The sequence below is a fragment of the Triticum aestivum genome, chromosome 3B (assembly GCF_018294505.1).
Source record: "Triticum aestivum cultivar Chinese Spring chromosome 3B, IWGSC CS RefSeq v2.1, whole genome shotgun sequence".
Taxonomy (NCBI): Eukaryota; Viridiplantae; Streptophyta; class Magnoliopsida; order Poales; family Poaceae; genus Triticum; species Triticum aestivum.
In genome coordinates, this window is record NC_057801.1 from 157,998,859 (window position 1) to 158,008,614 (window position 9,756).

Below are 9,756 nucleotides of genomic sequence, written 5' to 3' on the forward strand. Positions count from 1 at the left end.
ATTAGGGTTTTGGTTGATTTGTGTCTTAAGGTGTTATTCTAGTACGAACTCTTTTATAGATCGATCCGAAAGAATAGCTTTGAGGTGGTTTCGTACCCTACCATAATCTCTACGTTTGTTCTCCGCTATTAGTGGCTTTGGAGTGACTCTTTGTTGCATGTTGAGGGCTTGTCATATGTTCTATGTTATTATTGTTGAGAGAACTTGCACTAGCGAAAGTATGAACCCTAGGCCTTGTTTCTTATCATTGCAATACCGTTTACGCTCACTTTTACCACTTGTTACCTTGCTGTTTTTATTATTTCAGATTACAATTACCTTTATCTACTATCTATTTTGCACTTGTATCACTATCTCTTCGCCGAACTAGTGCACCTATACAATTTACCATTGTATTGGGTGTGTTGGGGACACAAGAGACTCTTTGTTATTTGGTTGCAGGGTTGCTTGAGAGAGACCATCTTCATCCTACGCCTCCTACGGATTGATAAACCTTAGGTCATCCACTTGAGGGAAATTTGCTACTGTCCTACAAACCTGTGCACTTGCAGGCCCAACAACGTCTACAAGAAGAAGGTTGTGTAGTAGACATCAAGCTCTTTTCTGGCACCGTTGCCGGGGAGGTTAGCGCTTGAAGGTATATCTTTAGATCTTGCAAACGAATCTTTTTGTTTCTTGTTCTATCACTAGTTTAGTTTATAAAAGAAAACTAAAAAAATGGAATTGAGTTTGTCTCATACGCTTTATCTTTTTAATATCTTTCGTGAGAATGATGGAAAGGAAAATTGTGCTCAAGTGTTAGAAGAAGAATTACATAGAATGCTTGGCATGAAATATGTGAATGATGAGCATGATTGCAATGTTATTAGTATGAATTCTTTGAATATCCATGATGCTAATGATATGCAAAGCCACACACTTGGGGAAGCTATGTTTGGTGAATATGATATTTTTTGTCCCCCAAGTTTTGATGAGCAAATTTATTATGATGAAAGCATGCCTCCTATTTATGATGATTATATTAATGAAAGTGGGTTTGGAAGAGTGTCAACTTTAGTAAGTAGTGATCCCACTATTTTGGAGGATGTTGAATCTTATTGTGATGAACATGAAAGTGGATTTGGAAGAGTGTCAACTTTATTTAGTGATGATTCCACTATTTCGGAAGAGGTTCCAATTGATTATGAGAATAAAGTTGCTATCTATGATGACTATTGTGATGACTTGTATGCTATTAGGAATAATGATAACCATGAAACTTGTCATCATGATTTTATTTTTCAATTGGATTATGCTTCACATGATAGTTATTTTGTTGAGTTAGCTCCCACTACTATTGATGAGAAGAATGTTGCTTATGTGGAGAGTAGTAAATTTTCTATGCTTGTAGATCATGAAAAGAATGCTTTAGGTGCTGGTTATATTTTTGAATTCACTCATGATGCTACTGAAAATTATTATGAGGGAGGAATATATGCTTGTAGGAATTGCAATAATATCAAGTTTCCTCTCTATGTGTTGAAAATTTTGAAGCTATGCTTGTTTTACCTTCCTATGCTTGTTGATTATTGTTCCCATAAGTTGTTTGCTCACAAAATCACTATGTATAGGAAGTGGGTTAGACTTAAATTTGCTAGTCATATGCTTCATGATGCTCCCGTTATGTTTCAATTCTTATCTTTTATGTGAGCATCATTGTCATCATCGTGCCTAGCTAGAAAGGCATTAAAGAAAAGCTCTTGTTGGGAGACAACCCAATATTTACCGTTATTGTTTTTTGTGTGTCCACATGATTATGATACTGTAGTAATCATGTTTTATAGCTTTTGTTTCAATAAAGTGCCAAGTAGAACCTTTGGGAAGACTTGGGTGAAGTTTATGTGATCTTGCTGTGAAAAACAGAAACTTTAGCGCTCACGAGATTAGCTGCCAGTTTTTACTGGAGAGTGCTTTTAGGTTGATTCTTTTTTAAGATGATTAATAGACAAATTTATCAGGTCCAGCAATTTATTTCATAATTTTTGGGTTTACATAAGTATACGTTTTATACAGATTACTACAGACTGTTCTGTTTTTGACAGATTCTGTTTTCTATGTGTTGTTTGCTTATTTTGATGCATCTATGGCTAGTATTAAGTGGTATGAACCATAGAGAAGTTAGAATACAGTAGATATTACACCAATATGAATTTAGAATGATTTCATTACAGTACCTAAGTGGTGGTTTTATTTTCTTATACTAACGGAGCTTACGAGTTTTGTGTTGAGTTTTGTGTGGTTGAAGTTTTCAAGTTTTGGGTAAAGATTCGATTGACTATGGAATAAGGAGTGGCAAGAGCCTAAGCTTGGGGATGCCCAAGGCACCCCAAGGTAATATTCAAGGACAACCAAGAGCCTAAGCTTGGGGATGCCCCGGAAGGCATCCCCTCTTTCGTCTTCGTTCATCGGTAACTTTACTTGGAGCTATATTTTTATTCACCACATGATATGTGTTTTGCTTGGAGCGTCATTTTATTTTGTTAGTTTTTGCTTGATGTTAGTTAGAATAATATTTTGAATCTTTAGTTTCAATAAAAAAGTCAAGGATAGCCTTTGTCATGCTTATTTTGCTTGTATACATGTTGCTGTTTGAAAACAGAAAGTTTACCGTTGTTGCAAAAATTCCCTAGAAAAGTCAGAGAATGGTATAACGTTGAATATTTTTTCATATTAATATCTGATAAATTTATTACAGTGGGAATTTTAGTTCATAATTTTTGGAGTCAGGGAAGTATTGATACTCTTGCATTCTTTACAGACTCTACTGTTTTGACAGATTGCTGTTATGGTTGCTTTGTTTGCATATGTTTGCTTGTTTAATGATTCTATTTGAGGATAGGAGTATTGAATATGCAGAGGCATTTAGTATGAAATGTTGAATAATAATTTTAGTGATTTGTTACAATAGAAAATGATAAGGTTTTGCATTGGTTTATACTAACCTATCTCACGAGTTCTTGTTGAGTTTGTTGTGAATGAAGCTTTTGATAAAAAGAGAAACCATGATATGAGAGGAATTAAGGAGACACAAAAGATCAAGCTTGGGGATGCCCAAGGCACCCCAAGATATTATTTCAAAAATTCCCAAGCATCTAAGCTTGGGGATGCCCTGGTAGGCATCCCACCTTTCTTCTTCAACAACTATCGGTTAGTATCGATTGAGCCTAAGTTTTTGCTTCTTCACATGAGTCGTGCTATCCTTGCAATGTAGTTTTCTTTAGCTTTGCTTGCTGTTTGAATAAAGTATCAAGATCTGAAATTATTAATTGGGAGAGTCATCACATAGTTGCATAATTATTCGACTACTTATTGATCTTCACTTATATCTTTCGGAGTAGTTTGTCATTTGCTCTAGTGCTTCACTTATATCTTTTAGAGCACAATGGTGGTTTTATTTTGAAGAAATAGATGAACTCTCATGCTTCACTTAGATTATTTTGAGAGTCTTAAATAGCATGGTAATTTGCTTAAATGATCCTAATATGCTAGGCATACAAGACTAATAAAAGAAAAATTCTTATGAGTGTGTTGAATACTATGAGAAGTTTGATGCTTGATAATTGTTTTGAGATATGGAGATGGTGATATTAGAGTTATGCTAGTTGAGTAGTTGTGAATTTGAGAAATACTTGTGTTAAAGTTTGTGATTCCCGTAGCATGCACGTATGGTGAACCGTTATGTGATGAAGTTGGAGCATGATTTATTTATTGATTGTCTTCCTTATGAGTGGCGGTCAGGGACGAGCGATGGTCTTTTCCTACCAATCTATCCCCCCTAGGAGCATGCGCGTAATACTTTCCTTTGATAACTTGTATATTTTTGCAATAAGTATATGAGTTCTTTATGACTAATGTTGAGTCCATGGATTATACGCATTGTCATCCTTCCACCATTGCTAGCCTTTCTAATACCGCGCACCTTTCGCCGGCATCATACACCCACCATATACCTTCCTCAAAACAGCCACCATACCTACCTATCATGGCATTTCCATAGCCATTCCGAGATATATTGCCATGCAACTTTCCACCATTCCGTTTATTATGACACGCTCCATCATTGTCATATTGCTTTGCATGATCATGTAGTTGACATCGTATTTGTGGCAAAGCCACCGTTCATAATTCTTTCATACATGTCGCTCATGAGTCATTGCACATCCCGGTACACCGCCGGAGGCATTCATATAGAGTCATATTTTGTTCTAAGTATTGAGTTGTAATTGTTGCGTTGTAAGAAAAATAACAGTGTGATGATCATCATTATTAGAGCATTGTCCCAGTGAGGAAAGGATGATGGAGACTATGATTCCCCCATAAGTCGGGATGAGACTCCAGACGAAAAAAAGAGGCCATAAAAAAAGAGAAAAGGCCCAAACAAAAAAATAAAAAAATGAGAGAAAAAGAGAGAAGGGACAATGTTACTATCCTTTTACCACACTTGTGCTTCAGAGTAGCACCATGATCTTCATAATAGAGAGTCTCTCGTTTTGTCACTTTCATATACTAGTGGGAATTTTTCATTATAGAACTTGGCTTGTATATTCCAATGATGGGCTTCCTCAAATGCCCTAGGTCTTCGTGAGCAAGCGAGTTGGATGCACACCCACTTAGTTCCTTTTGTTGAGCTTTCATATACTTATAGCTCTAGTGCATCTGTTGCATGGCAATCCCTACTCACTCACATTGATATCTATTGATGGGCATCTCCATAGCCCGTTGATACGCCTAGTTGATGTGAGACTATCTTCCCTCCTTTTTTCTTCTCCACAACCACCATTCTATTCCACATATAATGTTATATCCATGGCTCACGCTCATGTATTGCGTGAAAATTGAAAAAGTTTTTAAAATGTTAAAGTATGAAACAATTGCTTGGCTTGTCATCGGGGTTGTGCATGATTTAAATATTTTGTGTGGGGAAGATGGAGCATAGCCAGACTATATGATTTTGTAGGGATAACTTTCTTTGGCCATGTTATTTTGAGAAGACATAATTGCTTAGTTAGTATGCTTGAAGTATTATTATTTTTATGTCAATATGAACTTTTGTCTTGAATCTTTCGGATCTGAATATTCATACCACAATTAAGAAGATTTACATTGAAATTATGCCAAAGTAGAACTCCGCATCAAAAAATCTTTTTTTTATCATTTACCTACTCGAGGACGAGCAGGAATTAAGCTTGGGGATGCTTGATACGTCTCCAACGTATCTATAATTTTTGATTGCTCCATGCTACTTTATCTACTGTTTTGGACTATATTGGGCTTTATTTTCCACTTTTATATTATTTTTGGGACTAACCTATTAACCGGAGGCCCAGCCCAGAATTGCTGTTTTTTGCCTATTTCAGTGTTTCGAGGAAAAGGAATATCAGGCGGAGTCAAAACGGAACGAAATCAACTAGAGAAGTTATTTTTGGAAGGAAAGCCATCGGATAGACTTGGACTCTACGTCAGAAGATACGGGAGCTGGCCACGAGGGTGGGGGGCGCGCCCACCCCCCTAGGGCGCGCCCCCTGCCTCGTGGGGCCCCCGAAGCTCCACCGACGTACCCCTTGCACCCATATATACCTACGTACCCTAAAACTTCCAGAACAGAAGATAGATCGGGAGTTCTGCCGCCGCAAGCCTCTGTAGCCACCAAAAACCTCTCGGGAGCCCGTTCCGGCACCCTGCAGGAGGGGGAACCCATCACCGGTGGCCATCTTCATCATCCCGGCGCTATCCATGACGAGGAGGGAGTAGTTCACCCTCGGGGCTGAGGGTATGTACCAGTAGCTATGTGTTTGATCTCTCTCTCTCGTGTTCCCTCTATGGCACAATCTTGATGTATCCCGAGCTTTGCTACTGTAGTTGGATCTTATGATGTTTCTCCCCCTCTACTCTCTTGTGATGAATTGAGTTTCCCCTTTGAAGTTATCTTATCTGATTGAGTCTTTTATGAGAACACTTGATGTATGTCTTGCCGTGCTTATCTGTGGTGACAATGGGATAACATGTGCCTCTTTATGTATGTTTTGGTGACCAACTTTCGGGTTCCGCCCATGAACCTATGCATAGGGGTTGGCACACATTCTTGACTCTCCGGTAGAAACTTTGGGGCACTCTTTGAAGTACTTTTATGTTGGTTGGATGAATCTGAGATTGTGTGATGCATATCGTATAATCATGCCCACGGATACTTGAGGTGACAATGGAGTATCTAGGTGACATTAGGGTTTTGGTTGATTTGTGTCTTAAGGTGTTATTCTAGTACGAACTCTTTTATAGATCGATCGAAAAGAATAACTTTGAGGTGGTTTCGTACCCTACCATAATCTCTACGTTTGTTCTCCACTATTAGTGGCTTTGGAGTGACTCTTTGTTGCATGTTGAGGGCTTGTTATATGATCTATCTATGTTATTATTGTTGAGAGAACTTGCACTAGTGAAAGTATGAACCCTAGGCCTTGTTTCCTATCATTGCAATACCGTTTACGCTCACTTTTATTGCTTGCTACCTTGCTGTTTTTATAATTTCAAACTACAAAAACCTTTATCTACCATCCATATTGCACTTGTATCACCATCTCTTTGCCGAACTAGTGCACCTATACAATTTACTGTTGTATTGGGTGTGTTGGGGACACAAGAGACTCTTTGTTATTTGGTTGCAGGGTTGTTTGAGAGAGACCATCTTCATCCTACGCCTCCTACGGATTGATAAACCTTAGGTCATCCACTTGAGGGAAATTTGCTACTATCCTACAAACCTATGCACTTGCAGGCCCAACAACGTCTACAAGAAGAAGGTTGTGTAGTAGACATCAATGTGAACTAGATTATTGACTCTAGTGCAAGTGGGAGAATGAAGGAAATATGCCCTAGAGGCAATAATAAAGTTGTTATTCATATTTCCTTATATCATGATAAATGTTTATTATTCATGCTAGAATTGTATTAATCGGAAACTTAGTACATGTGTGAATACATAGACAAAACAAAGTGTCCCTAGTATGCCTCTACTTGACTAGCTCGTTAATCAAAGATGGTTATGTTTCCTGACCATAGACATGTGTTGTCATTTGATGAACGGGATCACATCATTAGAGAATGATGTGATGGACAAGACCCATCCGTTAGTTTAGCATTACGATCATTACAGTTTCATTGCTACTGCTTTCTTCATGACTTATACATGTTCCTCAGACTATGAGATTATGCAACTCCCGAATACCGGAGGAACACCTTGTGTTCTATCAAACGTTGCAACGTAACTGGTTGATTGTAAAGATGCTCTACAGGTGTCTTCAAAGGTGTTTGTTGGGTTGGCATAAATTGAAATTAGGATTTGTCACTCTGTGTATCAGAGAGGTATCTCTGGGCCCTGTAGCTAATGCTCATCACTATAAGCCTTGCAAGCAATGTGACTAATGAGTTAGTTGCGGGATGAAGCATTACGGAACGAGTAAAGAGACTTGCCACTAACAAGATTGAACTAGGTATGATGATACCGACGATCGAATCTCGGGCAAGTAACATACCGATGACAAAAGGAACAACGTATGTTGTTGTGCGATTTGACCGATAAAGATCTTCATAGAATATGTAGGAGCCAATATGAGCATCCAGGTTCACTATTGGTTATTGATTGGAGATGTGTATCGATCATGTCTACATAGTTCTCGAACCCGTAGGGTCCGCATGCTTAATCATTCGATGACGATTTGTATTATGAGTTATGTGTTTGTGATGAACGAAGTTTGTTCGGGGTCCCGGATGAGATCACAGATGTGACGAGGAGTCTCGAAATGGTCAAGACATAAAGATTGATATATTGGACGACATTATTTGGACACCGAAAGAGTTTCGAGTGGTTTCGGGTAAAAACGGAGTGTAGGGGGGTTACCGGAACCCCCCTGGGAAGCAATGGGCCAACATGGGCCATAGGGGAGAGAGAGGACAGCCCACAGAGGGGAGGCGCACGCCCCTGCCCCCATGGGTAGTCCAAATAGGACAAGGGAAGGGGGCGCAGCCCGCCTTCCCTCTCCCTCTCTCTCCCTTCCTTCCCCTCTTCCACCAGGTGGAATCCTACTAGGACTTGGAGTCCTAGTAGGACTCCCTTCTCATGGCACGCCCTGCAAGGGCGGGCCGGTCTCCCCCTCTCCTCCTTTATATACGGGGGCAGGGGGCACCCCAAAGCACATCAAGTTCTTTTAACCGTGTGCGGTGCCCCCCTCCACAATTACACACCTCGGCCATATCGCTGTAGCGCTTAGGCGAAGCCCTGCGCCGGTAACATCATCAACACCGTCGCCACGCCGTCGTGATGATGGAACTCTCCCTTGTCCTCAGCTGGATCAAGATCTCGAGGGACGTCATTGGGCTGAACGTGTGCTAAACGCGGAGGTTTCGTACGTTCGGTGCTTGGACCAGTCGTGAAGACGTTCGACTACATCAACCGCGTCAACTAAATGCTTCTGCTTTCGGTCTACGAGGGTACATGGACACACTCTCCCGTTTTGTTGCTATGCATCTCCTAGATAGATCTTGCGTGATCGTAGGAAGTTTTTTGAATTACTACGTTCCCTAACAAAATCCATGTCCCTTGACCAGCCACTGCCTCAAGAATGTCATTTGAATTTCCCATGCCATGTTGTAGGGCAGTTCTTTCCCTTCCTGTCGTGGAAATATCACGTCAGATGTCCTACCGAAAGGACTTAGTCGTGGAGCCATCGCAACAAGATTAGCTTGAAGGGGTGAAACCGGACAAGGGACACAAGAGTTTTATACTAGTTCGGCCCCTTACGATGAAGGTAAAAGCCTACGTCTAGTTGTGATGGAATTGCTTGGGTTTCGATGACCAGGGAGCGAATACGCTTTTACTGAGTCTCGAGTTGTTGTTTCCTGTCCCTGAACCACCGCCGGGTCGTCCCTTTATATACACAGGTTGACGCCCGGCCGGTTTACAGAGTCCCAAGGCCGGCTCATACAAGTGTCCGGCTCGGTCTCTCCCTTTCCTTAACTTACAATACAAGTTATACAACTATGGCGGTTTACTACTATGGGCCCTAATCCGCCTTTGGGCTCTGGGCCTCTAAGCTTTATCAGTGAAATGCCATCTTCTTAGTCTTCTTGGGCTTCAATATAGATGAGCGTGAACCGGCCCCTCCTGGGTGGTTTATACTCAGTAGTTATATCCTCAACATTAGGCCCCAGATTGATTTGAACCTGTTCATGTCAATCTTCAATATTTAGAAAAAAACCGTGAACTTCTTCTTATGATCCTCGTAAACCGCCATGGTATCTTCTCCCTGTAATACTTTGGTAAACTGCCATGACGTCATCTTCTGAACACTGCAGTGAATCGTCATGATGTCATCTCTGTATAAAAATATAATAAAGATTCCCTTCATTTAATTAATTTCCAAAGATCGAGGCGACAGCTGCGCCCCCTCTTTGCCGCTTCAGGCTCCTCAATTCTCACGCCTGCCGCTTATCCTCTTGTCTTTATAAATAGGACCGGGGGGTCCTTCCATTTCCCCCTGCCTTTTCGCATCTTCTTCCTCCTCATGACCCCAAATAACTCAAGCATCGCCGCCGCCGTCGACCTCGAAGCTCTGCCTCATCTCTGGCCGCTGCATCAACCTGAACGCTCCAGAGATCCACAGCTCTCCTCCGCCGCTCCTGAGAATCCGGTAAGCCCTTCTCCTTTAACCCTAGATCTGCATT